We start from the raw sequence: 17,151 nt of genomic DNA on the forward strand, positions 1-17,151 counted from the left end.
ATAATGGTTGAAATCCCAGCCCTACCTGAAAGGGGCTCTGGCCTGTTGAGATGTGGAGATCTCTTTTGTAGCTATGTTGGACATAGGGGAGACTTTCATCCCATGTGGGTGGATGCTTTGAGTTGTACATGCACAGAATGTGTACAATCATCCTATTGAAAACCTCTATTCCGCCATCAGTTTGGGGATGGAAAGTAGTGGACTTAGTGAGTTTTGTATCCAGCATCGACTAGAGACTTAACCAAAATTCACTTAGGAATTTTTTGTCCTGAACTAAGATAATGGACTGTGGGATCCAAAAGTGTACCCACACTCACTCAAAGAAGAGCTTAGCAGTGGCCTTTGTTGTGATACTCTTCTTGCAGGCCGCCTTGATGGCCATCTTAGAGAATCTATCGATGACCACGAAAAGGCAATCATTTCCATGCTTAGTAGAAGGAAGGCCCAACATATAATCCATGGAGCTAGATCCCCAAGGCCAACTAGGAGTAGGTAGAGGAGTATACAGGCCTTGCTTCTTGATGGTTGGTTTGGAAATGACACAGGTGGTGCAGGATCTAATGTACTTCTCAACATCTTGACGAAATTTTGGCCAATAAAAATACTTCTGCAATACTACCATGATTTTCTCTACTCCAAAATGTCTAGTGACCCGACTGTAGTGTGCCTCCCAAATCATCTTGGCATACTCACTTGAAAGAACACATATGTGTCCCAAGTGGCATAACAGTGTATCTTGAAGGTGAAAATTTGGAACTTTCCTCCCTTCCAGGAGTGTCTAGTATATGCTTTCGAATTCTAGATTGCTCTTGCAAAGATGTAGCCACCCAATGTCTCATGCCCACAGGAGTTGAGCAGAGTGATTAGCGCCACGACTGGTGGTTGGCTGAGGCAATCATCGACATTATTGGTGCTTCCCTTCTTATACTTAATGTTCAAAAGGAACTATTGCAGATAGGTGGACCATTTTTGATGACGGTCGTTCTGCAACTTCCATTGTGTTTGTATGAACTGTAGAGGTTAGTGGTCTATGTGGATGACCGTTTCCTTCCCCAGAATGTAATGCTTCCATTAACAACAGGCCTGCATAATGGAATACATTTCTTTGTCGTAAGTGGTGTACTTTTGGATTGTGTCTGAAAGTCTCTCACTATGGTAAGCCACTAGATGCCCATGTTGAGTAGGAACTGCAGCAATAGCATAGTCAGAGGCATCTGTCTCAATTTCAAATTGTTGTTGCAGGTCTGGTAATGTGAGCACTAGTGCAGAATAGAAGCGATTCTTCAACTCGGAGAATGCTCATTTCTGGGTTTCCGACAAAAATAACTTGGCTTTCGCTCCACCCTTGGTGAATTTACTTAAAGGCCAAGTGATATGAGAGAACCCCAACATGAACCTATGGTAGAAATTGGCAAGACCCAAAAAAATATAGAGTTCTATTAGAGTGGTTGTGGCTGACCAATCCCGAATTACTTGTATCTTGGATGGGTCCACATGTACACCCTGATCATCAACGATATACCCAAGATATTGAACCTGGGTAAGGCCAAAGGTACATTTCTCCAAGTTAGCACACATCTTTTGTTGTCAAAGGGTTTGAAGGACCTTTTGAATATGGTGGAGGTGCTCTTCCCAACTCTAGCTGAAGATCAAGATGTCATCTAAATAAACCACAATGAATGCATTGGTGAAGGGCAACAAGATGTCATCCATCAATCTCATGAAGGTTGTAGGGGCATTCGTCAATCCAAACAGCATGAACAACCATTTAGAAAGGTCCTCCTTAGATTTAAAGGCAATATTCCACACATCTAAGGGTTCAATACGCACCTGGTGGCAACCTTATTTCAAGTCAATCTTGCTGAAATATTTGACCCCCTTGAGTTGGTCCATAAGGTTATCAATCCACGGGATTGGGTACCTATTCTGGACAGTGATCTTGTTCAATGCCTGATAGTCAATGCAGAATCTCCAGGTCCCATCCTTTTTCTGTACCAATACAATCAGGCTCCCACAGGGTGATGAGCTTGGCCTGATGTGCCCTTTCTGTAGTAGTTCCTAAATTTGCCTCTTGATCTCATCGTTCTCCATAAAAGAGCATTGATAGATCAGTTCATTGGGTAGTAGCGCACCCAGGGTTAGATCGATGGAGTGCTTGACCTGACAGCGTAGAGGTACCCCTGTGGGTGAGGTGAAAATTTCCCTGTACTCCTCCACTATCTTGTCCATCTCTTGATGTTGTGCAGAGGAGCCTTGCCTGGAAGCCGTGGCCACAACCTTCTTCTTGCCTTGTGAGTGAATCATAAGGAAAACAAATTTCTTGGTCTGGGAAATGATCGTAATGTATTACTTTGCAGTGATCAAAGAGATGGTGGTAGGCAGGGTTACCTCCTGTTTCCTGTGCAACTTATTAGCCAAAGCAATAATCACAGAGTGTGGTCTAGAATCGTATACAACATGTCACTTCCAAGAGTATGGTTGTCCTAGCAATACATCAGAAACTTCAAGAGGAGTAACGTCATACAATACCTCATCTGTGAAGCACTTGATGCTATAAGGAAGATGACACTGCTGGCTGACCCGAAGATCTAGTCCTTGGTGAAGCCACCGATGGTGTACGGTTGTGGATGTGATGTAGTCTTTAAGCCCAGCTACTTCATGACTTCTACTAAAATAAGGTTCTTTTGGTTCTTGTTGTCAACAATGAATTGCAACGGAGAACCCTTCACCCACATCTGTGAGTGGAATAGGTTTTCCCTCTCCTCTGGATCTCCAGGCTCAATTTTCTCGATCTTTGTGGTGGCCACAATGGAACTAGGCTCCGCATCAACGGTATACTTCCCTTTGTCAGTCCCATTATTGGGTTATTATTCAGTCGAAACGTACATTTGATTCAGAAGCCTTCAGCTCGGCCATCAGAGACTTCTTGGCCCGACACTCACTTGTATTATGAGTGGAGCTCTTATGGAACTCACACCATTTTCCCATATCTTTTTTCATCTTCGTGGTGTTGTTATTTACTTGCAACTTTAGCAGGTTGTCATGGGTAGTCTCACCTTGGCTTGGTCCCTTGTTTTGTGGTTTGGAGGCACCTTTTTCATGCTTTGGATTCGAAGCTCCAAAGTCCAGATTATTTTGTGTAAACTTCTGCTCCATCATTATAGATTACGATTCGCCGTGTCAAGCGAGGAAATGTCTAGGAACTTTAGTTCATCATGGATGTACTTGTGTAGATAGCCGCAGTACTTGAGCACCAAATGCCACTCAATATCCTTGATACCCAGCTTCATGTGAAGGGTATGGAAAGTATTTCTGAACTCTGACACATCTTGGGCCCTTCCCTACTATAGCATGGTCCACTTTATGTATTTATCTTCATAGCTCCCGAGAGGGTAATACTGTTCCTTGATGGTGTCTTGGAAAGAATTCAAAGTGGGTGCAGCTGAAAATAGTGAGGGTTCACGCTCATCCTTTTGTTCACAGTAGGTTTCCCACCAGTCCTTGACATGTGGGGTGGCTTTGAGAAGTGCAAACATAATCTTTTCCCGATTGGAAAAGTGTTGAACTAAAAAATATTCTTCCAATAGATTTAACCATTTATCTACAGCCTCTGCATCTATGAGGCCTTTGAATATGGGAATATCAAAGTTAAGTTGTACCTTAAAAGGAGTGGCACCTCCAAAGTGGCTACTAGATGAAGATGCATCGTCTATGGGTAGCCGTCAAAGGATCTGGCAAGGTTATTCATCATCGCATCCCTCTGTTGCTCGAGGGCTTCTTCGAGAAACATTTTGAAAGGGTCTCCTGCCCCCTCATCTTTCTTTTCTTCCACCATGGGAGGTCGTCAGGTTTTGTGAGGCTAATCCGGCAATGGTTCAATTAGATTGAGCCCTAACTCCTTATACCCTGACCTTGTTGGGGACATGTAAATAAAAATGGAGAAAGAGCAGACTGCTTTGATACCAATGATCCCACTGATCTGAACTTAAACAAGAATGCAACAACTTATAGATATACTCATAAACATAGAGATGCAGTAGGAAAACACTTCATTTCATTAATAGAAAAATGTTGAACTATGCTTACAAATAGAATGGAAATAAGATAGCTCAAGCGATGGTAGCTTATCTTTGAGAAGAGATGTGGTGGCTACATACCTCTGAACTGAGTTACAATGAGGCTCAAGGGCCTTTTTATTATTGAACAATAAGAGAAAACCCTAAACAACGAAAACCCTAACTTGAGGAGATGTAACACCAAGAGTTTATGGGCCCTGTTGCAGTTAGTTGGGCAGCCAACTTCCGGGGGTTGTAACTTGGTCATATTATCTTTGTGTGACGCATATGACACCTCGTTGGAAAGCTCTCTCCGAGGACTACAATTATCGATTTGATTACATCTAGAATTTTTCAAGGAATTTTTCCAAAAAAACGTCGTTTAGGGCCTCAAAATGGCTCTGGAAGTTTAGGACCCAAAAACTGCCAAAAATAGTAAATTGTGCTATAATAAAGGAAACTGAAAAAATAAAAGAAACAATGGTGGGGATCCAAGTGGAATAGGAAGGAGACCACTAATATCCACCTGGATCAAATCTCTCTTCAGCCAATCACCCTAGTGCCATATTCCAAGCATAAATGTGGGACTCAAACCAAATGAACCAAATAGGGCATCCTGAGGCTAAACCACCTCACCCTCATTAATAGAAACCAAAATTTTCTGCAATCCACACCAAATCACTAGGCTAAAACAATCATGGATGCCACTGGATTTCTACACCTACATTGGGAGGAATTTTCCTGCCTCCTAGTCTCATAAGATTTGCAAAAATCCACACTAGATCACTAGGCCCTAAATCAAGGCTCCACTCTCCAGGATTTACCGTATAACCCATCCTGGGGTCAGTAGGCTTGATGATCCAGGTGGATATTGGTGGCCACTCACCAATTCCACTTGGACCCCCACCACTGTCTCTTTCAGTTTTTCAGCTTCCTTAATTATAGCATAATTTACTATTTTTAGCAGTTTTTCGGGTCCTAAACTTCCGTAGCCATTTTGACGGCCTAAACGATGTTTTTTGGGCAATCGACCGTCAAATATTTTGAAACTAAAATCATCTTTTTTGTTGTAGTCCCTAGACAGATCTTTCCAATGGGTTATCATGCATTTCAAATGTAGATAATATGACCAAGTCGCGACCCCGGGAAGTTGGTTGTCCAACTCACCCCAGCGGGGCCCATAAACTCTTGGTGTTATATCTCCTTGGTTAGGGTTTTGGTTGTTTAGGATTTTCTCTTATTGTTCAATAATGAAAAGGTCCTTGAGCCTCATTGTAATGAAGTTCAGAGGCATGTAGCCACCACATCTCTTCTCATAGATAAGCTACTTTCGCCCTAGCTAGTTTATTTCCATTTCTGTTTGTAAGAATATTTCAGTATTTTACATTAATGAAATGAAGTATTATTTTTGTTGCATCTTTGTGTTTATGATTATCTCTATAATTTGTTTTGTTTTTGTTTAAATCTGGATTAGTGGTATCAGAGTGGTCTTCTCTTTCTCTGTTTTTCTTTGCATGTCCCCAACGAAGTCGAGATATAAGGTGTTAGGGCTTGAACTGGCTGAACCTTGCAAGACCAGCCTCGTAAATCTCGACGGCCTCTCATGGTGGATGAAAAGAAAGACAAGGAGGCAAGAGATCCTATCAAAATCTTGCACAAAGAAGGCCTCGAGCGACAAAGGAATGTGATGATGGATAACTTTTCCCAGATCCTTCAGCGGCTGCCCAGGAGTGACACATCTACTTCTAGCAGCTACTTTGGAAGCGCCACACCCTTTAAGGTACAAGTTAACTTTGACATTCCCATATTTGAGGGTCAGATAGATGCAGACACTGTAGATAAATGGTTAAATCTGCTATAAGGGTATTTTTCTGTTCATGATTTTTCTGGCCAGGAAAAGATTAGTTTCGCTCTTCTCAAAGCCACCCCCCACGTCAAGGACTGGTGGGAAACCTACTGTGAGTAGAAGGATGAAAGCACAACCTCTCTGTTTTCAGCAGCACCCACTTGGAATTCATTCCGAGCTTCCATCAAGGAGCAGTACTACCTTTTCGGAAGCTATGAGGATCAATACATAAAGTGGACCACGTTGCGGCAGGGAAGAGACCAAGACATGCCAGAGTTTACCAATATTCTCCATAGCCTTCGTACAAAGTTGGGTTTCAAGCATTTGGAGCAGCATTTGGTACTCAAATACCCCGGCTTCTTGCACAGGTACATCTAGGAAGAAATATGATTCCTAAACATCTCCTCGCTCGGCACGACATACCGATATGCCGTCAAGATCGTGAAAAAGTTTAAACAGAAGGAGCGAGACTTTGGACCTGTGAATCCGAAGCAAGGGAAAGCTGCCCCCAAACTATTGAAGAAAGGACAACTCCAAGGCAGGGTGGGCTAGAACAACCTATCATAGCCGCAAGCAAAGAACAACATGACGAAGCTGAAGAAGGACATAGGAAAGTGGTGTGAGTTCCATAAGATCTCCACTCACAACACAAGTTAGTGTCGAGCAAAGCAGTCACTGGTGGCCGAGCTAAAGTTTTCGGAATCAGATGCATGTTCTGAATCTGAGTCAGAACCTGATAACGGGAATGACAAAGGGAAACAGATTATCGATGCAGAGCCCAATGCCACTGTTGCCACCATGAAGATCCAGAAGGAGGAACTCGAATATCCAGAGGAGAAGGAGCAACTCTTCCACTCCCAGATCTGGGTAAAGGGCTCCCCGCTATAGTTCATTGTTGACAGCAGGAGCCAAAAGAACCTCACTTCGGCAGAGGTCATGAAGCAGTTGGGCTTAACAACCACAACACATCCCCAACCATACACCATCATGTGGCTTCATCAAGGATGAGATCTTCACGTGAGCCAGCGGTGTTGGCTTCCATACAACATCAAGCCCTTCATGGATGAGGTATTGTGTGACATTGCTCCCCTTGATGTTTGTGATGTATTATTAGGCCAACCATACTTGTGGAAGTGACATGCTGTGTATGCGTCAAGGCCTCATGTTGTTATTGTTACTTTGGGAAATAAGTTGTACAGGATACCGAAGGTAGCACCACCTACCACCATCTCTTTTGTTACTGCAAAACAATATAGTAAGATCATTTCCAAAACCAGGAAATTTGTTTTCCTGATGATACGCCCTCAAGGAAAGAATAATACAGTGGCCACGACCTCCAGACAAGGCCCCTCCGCAGGAAAACCACAGGTGGACAAGGATGTGGAGGAGTATGAGGATATCTTCACTTCCCCCGCAGGGGTTCCTTTGCACTATCAGGTCAAGCACTCCATCGATCTGACCCTAGGTGTGCCGCTACCCAATGGACTAATCTATCGGATCTATGTTCTCGAGAATGATGAAATCAAGAGGTAGATTCAAGAGCTACTACAGAAAGGTCACATCCGACTGAGTTCATTGCCCTGTGGGATCCTGATTGTGTTGGTACAGAAGAAGGATGAGACTTGGAGACTATGTATTGATTATCGGGTGTTGAACAAGATCACTGTCTGTAATAGGTACCTGATCCCACGAATTGATGACCTTTTGGATCAACTGAAGGGGGCAAGATATTTAAATAATATCGATTTGAAGTCAAGATATCACCAAGTACCAATCAAACCCTCCAATGTGTGGAAGACTGCCTTCAAAGCCAAGGAGGCCCTTTTCGAATGGTTGGTTATGACTTTCGGGTTGATAAATTCTCCTGCAACCATTATGAGGCTTATGTATGACATCTTGCGGCCACTCTCTAGCTCATTTGTAGTGGTATACTTACATGACATCCTGATCTTCAGCCAGAGTTGAGAAGAGAACCTCCACCACATCCGAAAATTTCTCCAAACATTGTGCAACACAAGTTATGTGCCAATTTGGAGAAATGCACTTTTGGCATGACCCAATTTTAACATCTGGGATACATTATTGATGAACACGGGGTGCATGTGGATTTATCAATGATCCAAGTCATTCGAGATTGGCCATCTCCAACCACTCTAATAGAGCTCAACAGTTTTTTGGGTCTTGCCAACTTCTACTGCAAGTTCGTGTTGGGATTTTCTGATATCACTTGGCCCTTGAGTCAAGTCACCAAGGGAGGAGGGAAAGCAAAATTATTTTGGTTTGAATCTCAAGAAAAGGCATTCACAGAGTTGAAACATTGGCTCTGCTCGGCACCAATGCTTGCATTACCAAACTTTCAACAACCATTTGAGATTGAGACAGATGCCTGTGACTATGCTATTGGGGTAATCCTTACTCAACATGAACATCCAGTGGCATATCATAGTGAGACACTTTCAGACACAGTCCGGAAGAATCCCACTTATGTCAAAGAGATGTATTCCATTGTGCAGGCCTACCAACAATGGAAGCATTACATTTTAGGGAAGGAAATGGTCATCCACATAGACCACTGGCCCCTGCAGTTTATACTGACCCAAGGGAAGTTGTCTAATGATTGCCATTAGAAGTGGTCCGCATACCTGCAATAATTCCATTTGAATATCAAGTATAAGAAGGGAAACACCAATAACTTTTCAGATTGCCTCAGTCGACCACTGATCATGGCGTTAACCACCATCCTCAACTCTTGTGGGCACGAGACTTCTAATTGGCCACTTCTCTACAAAAGCGACCAAATATTTAGCCACACATACCAGACACTCTTGGAGGGTCAACATGTTCTAGATTTTCACCTCCAGGATGCCCTGTTATGCCACCTAGGTCACCTTTATCTTCCTTCAAGGGAGCATGCCAAGATGATTTGGGAAGCACACTACAGTTGGGCCGTTGGGCATTTTACTATCAAAAAATGGTGGCAGTACTGGAGAAGTATTTCTATTGGCCGCATCTTCAACAGGATGTCGGTAAGTACATCAGATCTTGCATTGTCTGTGCCATTGCAAAACTAACCATCAAGAAGCAAGGCCTCTATACTCCACTGCCTACCCCTAGTCGACCTTGGGAATCCATCTCCATGGATTACATGTCATGCTTTCCTTCTACTAAGCATGGAAATGACTATGTTTTTGTGGTCGTCGACAGTTTCTCGAAGATGGCCATTATGGCGGCCTGCAAAAAGAATATCACAGCAGAATCCACTGCTAAACTCTTCTTTGAACGAGTGTGGGTACACTTTCGGATCCCACAGTCTATCATCTCAGATTGGGATATAAGGTTCCTCAGTACATTTTGGTCCAGTCTTTGGTCGATGCTGGACACCAAACTCATTAAGTCCACATCCTTCCATCCCCAAACTAATGGCCAAACAGAGGTTGTCAACAGGATGATTGTACACATTCTGCACATGTACAACTCAAAGCATCCATGCACATGGGATGAGAGACTCCTCTATGTTTAGCACAGCTATAACTAGGATCTCCATAGCTCGACTGACCACAACCTATTTCAGGTGGGCTTGTGATTCCAACCACTATGTCCCATTGATGTGTCCATACCATTTGCAGCTACTCAGACAGATTCAACTCATCTCATGTCCAAAACAGATAAGGCAAACAACTTCATTCAACACATCCAAAATATCCGCCAGCAGGTCCACTACATTATGGAGAAATCAAATACCAAGTACAAGTAGTGACATGATCAACATCGGGTGCCACACAAGTTTCGGGTGGGTGACAAAGTCTGCTTGCATTTGCAGAAGGAACGCCTTACGGGAGCCTATCGTAAACTCATACCACTCTAATATGGTCCTTACACCATTACCAAGGCTATGCGTGACAATATATTTGAACTCAGCATTCCCCCATTCCTTGGCCTGCACCCCATGTTCAATGTGGACTACCTTTGACCATACTTCCCACCATTGTTAGACACATCAGATATTGTAGAACAACTCAAACCTATAGAGTTAAATCCATATTACATGGAGCAAGCCACAACTGATCAGATCATGGACATGCAGATCAAGAACACTTGCCAGCAAAAGATCCAACTGTATTGAGTTGTCAAAGCAGGCCAAATCCTTCACCAGGAAAGTGGCTCACCATGGACCAAGTTGAATAGAAGTTTCCTCATCTCATGGAGGAACTCAATGCAATGGGGACCATTGCTTCCTAAGGAGGGAGGAATGATCCATGTGGATATTGGTGGCCACCTGCCAATCCCACTTGGACCCCCACCACTATTTATTTTGTCTTTTCAATTTCCTTAATTGTAATACAATTTACTATTTTCAGCAGTTTTTCAGGTCCTAAACTTCCAAAGTCGTTTTGAGGCCCTAAACAACATTTTTTTGACAATCTACTAGCAGTGATTTTCTGAATAAAATCATCTTTTTCTAATTAAAATCATATTTTTCACCATAGTCCTTGAAGAAATATTTCCAGTAGGTTATCATGCGTGTAAAATAGAGATAATATGACAAAGTTGCGACCCCAGGAAGTTGGCTGTCCAACTCACCCCAACGGGGCCCATAAACTCTTGGTGTTACATCTCCTCGGGTTATAGTTTTGGTTGTTTATGGTTTTCTCTTATTGTTCAATAATAAAAAGGCCCTTGAGCCTCATTGTAATGGAGTTCAGAGGCATGTAGCCGCCACATCTCTTTTCAGAGATAAGCTACCATCACCCTAGCTAGTTTATTTCCATTTCTGTTTGTAAGCATATTTCATTATTTCACATTAATGAAATGAAGTATTATTTCTGCTGCATCTATGTGTTTATGGTTATCTATGTAATTTGTTGTGTTTCTATTTAAATTCAGAGCACCTGATGGAGAGAAATCGCCTTTGGGATTTATCATATATCCCACAATTAACCAGTCGAGGATTCGTGGGCCCACCGAGGCACAAAATACTTGGAATTTTAGAAACCCATAGTCTGGTTTAGGGGTCACTAGGCTAGTAGCTTTACTGCAATCCATAGTCTAGTTCAGTGATCACTAGGCCATGTGTTCTTTCTTTCGGAGATCCACCTCACTAACCTTCAAATCCATATGGAAATCCATCTAAGCCAAAACATGATAACCCCATCACAACATGGCTATCCGGAAATGGAAAGGCTAGGCTGAGATCACTGTCACACCTATAAAAACCCATTCTATGATAGCAAAGAACCATAAGCAATGCCATGCATGCCAAATCTAGCAACAAAATCACACATGCAAATCAATACCTGCAAATAATCCTATTGTAAATCCTTGATCATGGTCTTGCTTGCTTGCTCCTTCCTTCCTCTTGCCTTCTTTTCCTTTCTTGATCCAATGCCAAAATGCTATAAGAAATCTTTAAGTGTCCAAGACTGAGAGAGAGAGATAATAATGAGAGAGCTCCAAAACTGAACTAACAAAAATCTTACATTGACCAAGCTTGAGAAAAAGTTTGAGTAGAAACTTACCAAATGATGCTTGGAAGCCTTTTTATCAATGAAGCCTCTATTTTCTTCATTTTCCCATTATTTTCCTTCATTTTCCTCATCACATGCAGCCTGTGACCTTTCACCTTCCTTTTCTCTTAATTTCCTTTATTTTCATAAATAAAATGCCAATAAATGCCTCATGCCTTTTCAAAGCCTTTTTCATTTCCTTTTCTAATTTCCTTAGCCATAATAACCGAAATGATCACCCACTAGGATCCTTTTTCCCACCATTCATCTTGGAATATGTGTCCCATAATTGTGGTCCTATAGTTTTTTTACATCGATTTTTAACCAAAGTTGTTACAAAAGGTCATTAATGGAGCCCCAGTAATAGAAAAAGAAGTAAAGTTTGGCACATTGTATTTATGCAATGGTATTTCCAATTTTGTTAATGATTTAGATTCCAAAGGAGTAGATAAATGATTGTGGCATCGTAGGCTCGGGCACATGAGTGAGAAGGGGATTCAGATTCTTCACTCAAGAAATTTATTTCCAGGTTTAAAGCAAGTTGATTTGGATTTTTGTGAAAATTATGTTTATGGAAAACAAAAAAGAGTCATATTTCTTAGAGTTGGGAAGGAAAAGGAGAACGAAAAATTAGAACTTGTGCAAACAGATGTATGGAAGCTAGTCAGGTATCATCTCTTGGTGGCTCTCACTATTATGATACTTTTATTGATGATGAAACTAGAAAAACCTAGATTTATTGTATCGGAATAAACTTCATGTATTTGATACTTTCAAGAAATGGAAAGCTTTGGTTGAGAATGAGACATGAAAGAAGTTGAAGTGTCTTAAATAATAAAATGGAGGTGAATACCATATCAAATAGTTTGATGAGTATTATTCAGAGCATGGAATTCAAAAAGATAATACATTTCAATGAACAACATAGGAAATTGGTGTGTCAGAAAGGATGAACAAGAAAATCATGCAATGTGCAAGGTGCATGAGATTGCGTGTAGGATTAACTTTACAATTTTGGGCAAATGTTGTAGATAATGTTGTTTATCTAATAAACAAATCTCCTTCAAGTTCCTTGGATGGTGGCATTCCAGAGGAGGCATGGACAGGTAAAAAGGTAAACTACTCATTTTTAAAGACTTTTGGTTGTGAAGCCTTTGTCCACATTAATAAATAAAATAGAACGAAGGTCGAGGAAAAGTGAAAGAAATGTAGCTTTATTTGATATGGTGCTAATGATTTTGGTTATTTCTTATATGATTATGAAAATAAAAAAATCGTTAGGAGCAAAGATGTAATATTCAATGAAAAGGTCGTGTATAAGGATCAGGTGTAGGAAAAGGAACAAGAAAAAGAAAAGAAATAATACATAGTGCTTGATGATATCACAGGAAAAGTGAATTCAAAGGTTCCTGGAAATCATAATTATAAACAACAATAGAAGAAACAAGAACAAAAATAACAACAACCACAACAACAACATGCACCTCAAATACCTGAAAGTGGTGTTAAAATATCTACCATAACAAGTAGACCCCCTGAATGATACCCTCCTTTGTTATATTATGTATCGTTGACTGATTCTGGTGAACCATAATCTTATGAATAAGAAATGCAAGAAGGAATTAGGAAGAAGTAGTAGCTAGCCGTAAAAGAAGAGATGGACCCCTTGGTACATAACCAGACTTGGGACTTAGTCAGGTTGTCTACAAGTAAAATAACATTGTAGAATAAATGGGTTTATAGGTTGAAGGAAGAAGATGGAGATAGAAAGAGGTACAAGGCTAGACTTGTTGTGAAGGGGTTTTCACGGAAGAAAAGTATATAATTTGATGAAATTTTTTCTCCTGTTGTTAAAATGACTTCAATCATAACTATTCTAAGTCTAATAGCAGTAGAAGATTTTCATCTTAAGTAGTTAGATGTAAACATGGCCTTTCTCCATGGGGATTAGGAGGAAGAGATTTATATGCGACAACCACAAGGATATGAGTTCAAAGGGAAGGAGAAATTAGTGTGCAGGTTGAAGAATTGCTTGCATGGTTTAAAATAGGCTACAAGGTAGTAGTATCTGAAATTTGACAGGTTTATGTTTGAACAAGGTTATACTAGATGTCGCTATGACCATTGTGCTTATCTTAAAAGAAAAGCTGATGGAAGATATATTATATTGCTATTATATGTAGATGAAATTCTTGTTGTAAGGTCTAACATGTAGGAAATAAAAGTTCTTAAAGGAAAATTAGCAAGTTCATTAAGGATTTGGGTGATGCAAAACAAATCCTTGGTATGAGAATAACTAGAGATAGAAGAAATCACAAATTAACGTTGTCTTAGAGTGAGTACATACAAAATGTCTTGGAAAGGTTTAATATGAGGAATGAAAAACAAGTTATTACACCTTTGGATATCCATTTCAAACTAAGGAGATGTGTCCCAAGACCCAGGAAGAGATGGATTATATGTCTACACAAGGCCCTTTGTAAACCTCCAAAATCAAGTAAAATGATTAAATAAGGACTCTATGGTTGAAATTGTCATGAAATTTGGCATAAACAAAAGTCCTTAAGCTTTTTCAAGCTTAAGTCTCGCATTGCATATCACCACTTATAAAGGACCTTCTTTTAAAACGATATTGCGAAACGTGCAAGATGCAAAACTGTGATGGCATTGTGACCTTTATTGCATCGCATTTCAGGAATTCAAACAATCACCTTGTACTTACCACTAGCTAATATTGCGAAATGTGATTAGCACCCCGACCCACACCTTAAAATATCATAAGCAAGTGTTTTGAGTCCGCCATATAATAAAAAGGTCTTTTACATAGGATAAACCTAGAAATTAGCTACGTTTTGAAATAACTAACGAATAGCTTGCATCTCGCATCTCATAGAAACACGGAAGGAGGTAAGAAAGGTAAAAGGACATGGTTAAATGGGTTATTGATGAAGCCGACATCTCAGACAAAGAATTCAGGACAAGAAGCTATGGGATTAGGGGATCTTTTACCTCGGACAACCTACAACTTATGTATCACCTACCAGAGCCACAAGTCATCTACAACATGAAATTCATGGAGAAGTTTACCAAAGAGAACGACGACCCAGAAGACTGCACCCATGCCTAGTCGAATAATGAAGAGAAAATCAAGAAAGACAAAAATGGTATGTACACTACTTTGTCTATTTGTCCCCCTTATAGTTTTGCAGTGGCCATGTTATGTGGACTATTTGGCAAGCCCGATAGTACTAAGTTCTCCCCATAGTGGTTGTCATTAATAGATGCAACTATTAATGCAACTATAATGAATTAGGCACATTTTGTTTTTGACAATTTAGCAAAAACAATTATCGAGTGTAGAAGAAGAAGAAGTGTTGCTTCGAGGGTTACCCTCCAATTTTTATGAGCACCTATGTCATGGATGCTATTTGTTTTAGTTTGAAATTCTCTATCATGGGAGGGAAATGGACTGTTTGAAATCCACTTCCCATTCACATATACCACAAGGACATGTGAGAATCTAATTTTCAACCACATTTTTTCAAGATTTGCTATGGACTTATGCTCCCTATTCACAAGTGGATTTATAATCGAGATGCCCCTAGGTTCTCCCAAGAAGCTAAAGTTGACATCCTCCCTGTGGCTAGATGGTTCCGGGAGGAAACATTTACATATCTCATAGTTTTTGGTAGCATCACATCCCCCCATGTCCTCCCATACTATGTTCTAGATAAATTGATGGCTAGAGAGATAACCTATCAAATAGCTAGTGAGGGAGGTGTTATCACTGACAAAATTTCAAAGCCAAATGTCTGCAAATAAGCACATTAATTTTTTTTACCAGTTTCGCAGCGCTACAGGTTTAGGTGGTTTCGTAGTGTGCTACGAAATTGGGGATTTGTTCAAATCCATAGCCATTCTTCCACCGCTGTCATATCCATCAAAATCAATCAATAGTTGTCAGCCTATACACTCCATCTATCAGATCCGACCGCTTATCCTAGGGAGGCAGATACTGCTAGTCAAATTGGTCCATCAACAAATGAAGAGGAGAACAGGACACTATCAGCAGTTTCATCTGCACCTAACAGATTGTGTGCAGGTTCCAATCTAGGTGATGAAACTCGGAAGAACACAGCATTTGCTCCATACAAGGCAAGATTAGGACCACTTCAAACACATGATAACATCAACTTGCAGGAAACAAGCATTTAATCATCAAGCCTCAAGCTATTTGGCCAAATGGTTTCAGTTCAAACTAATGAGTCAAGCCTAGATGTTAATGTTAAAGAAGCTTTCCAAGAGTTTACATCTCATAAGAATGAAAGTCACTCATTAGATGGTCAAATTCATGAGAATTCAAAGTTGGAAAAGATGAAAGGATCGTTGCATAATGTTGGTGTGAAGGCTAAAATGAAAATAGTTAAATCTGAGAATGTCCCGGGGGTAACATTCAATATTCCACCATCAGACTCAGAGACTAGTACGCTCGAAGGTAGTGGTGAATCAAATGTAAATCTGCCCTGCAGGGAAATCCATGCAGCACAGCAGGATTCGGATGAGTCGCTATCTGAACTGGGTAACAACATGAATTCCCTTCTAGAGAGCATCAAACCTCTGTTCTTATATCTATTTATTCGAGACATATTCCCGTGCAAAATGTTGAAGGATCAGAAAGGCTTCTATCTATGGGAAATTATCTGACTGGGATCTCTGCTCTATTATAAATGTACCATTAAATTAATGTCACGGGAGTTTCCTTTGCAGCTTCCAATTGTTTGATGACAAATTGATGCACTGGGGAGGATTCATTGTATTTGGGATTTATTCATCTCAAGACTGGCCGCAAAAAACTGTTGACTCTTGGAACTCGTAAGCTGTATTTTGTTGAGAGGATTTGTTGACACATACATCCACCGCCTCCACTGTCATCATAATAGACCCCAGCATTTCATTTACCTGAAAATGGAGCTCAAAGAAGTCGAAGGTTCGAATCCCCTCCGGAGGCGCAATTGCTTTTTCTTCAGAGGTCCTGTCTGGCCGCTGCCAAGAGATCCGACGTTGATTTAAAAATCCAAGGATAAGGATGGGGCTTTGATGGCTTTTCAAGTAGCTTTTGATCTGTGTGAGAACGAGTATCAGTCTTTCCTTCTGAAAGTTAGAGATCAACTACCAGAGTCCAAAGCTCGGTCATCAAATAACCCAAGTTATAATATTTGGCTCTGGCATAGCTGCCTTCTGTCTGAACTTTTCGATCTTTTATGTTATTCGCTCGACAACCGCCGTTACTTTCAATGTTGCAGGGAATATGAAGGTGGCAGTTGCAAATTATGGGTGCGAAAATGTTATTTCAAAAAGTTTGAAGCGCAGTGGCATGTTTTGATTGACAATTCCTTCGGTCTTCTGGAGAATGCAAGCTCAACTTTGTGGCAGAGTCTAAGGATGTTTTTGATCAGAAGGGAGCGCATAAGAAAGGGCCTGCAACTTTATTCTTCGGAGCCAACAGAACCGTATTTGTCAACTCAAAACTATGGAGAGATTTTCAGCAACCAAATTATATGGTTTTTGGATGATACAAATGTGTATCATGTCACAATCCATGAAACTTTTGAAGGAAATCTTACAACGAAGCCTATCAATGGAGCAATTTTCATATTCAACCCGAAGACAGGCTTCTGATAGCAGTCACTCGAGCAATTTTGTGGCAGATCCTTTTCTCTATATTCAGGGAGATGTTCTGTACCTG

The sequence above is a fragment of the Pinus tabuliformis genome, chromosome 5_2, assembly GCF_031772625.1.
Source record: "Pinus tabuliformis cultivar Carrire ecotype Pingquan chromosome 5_2, CPIR1, whole genome shotgun sequence".
Lineage (NCBI taxonomy): Eukaryota > Viridiplantae > Streptophyta > Pinopsida > Pinales > Pinaceae > Pinus > Pinus tabuliformis.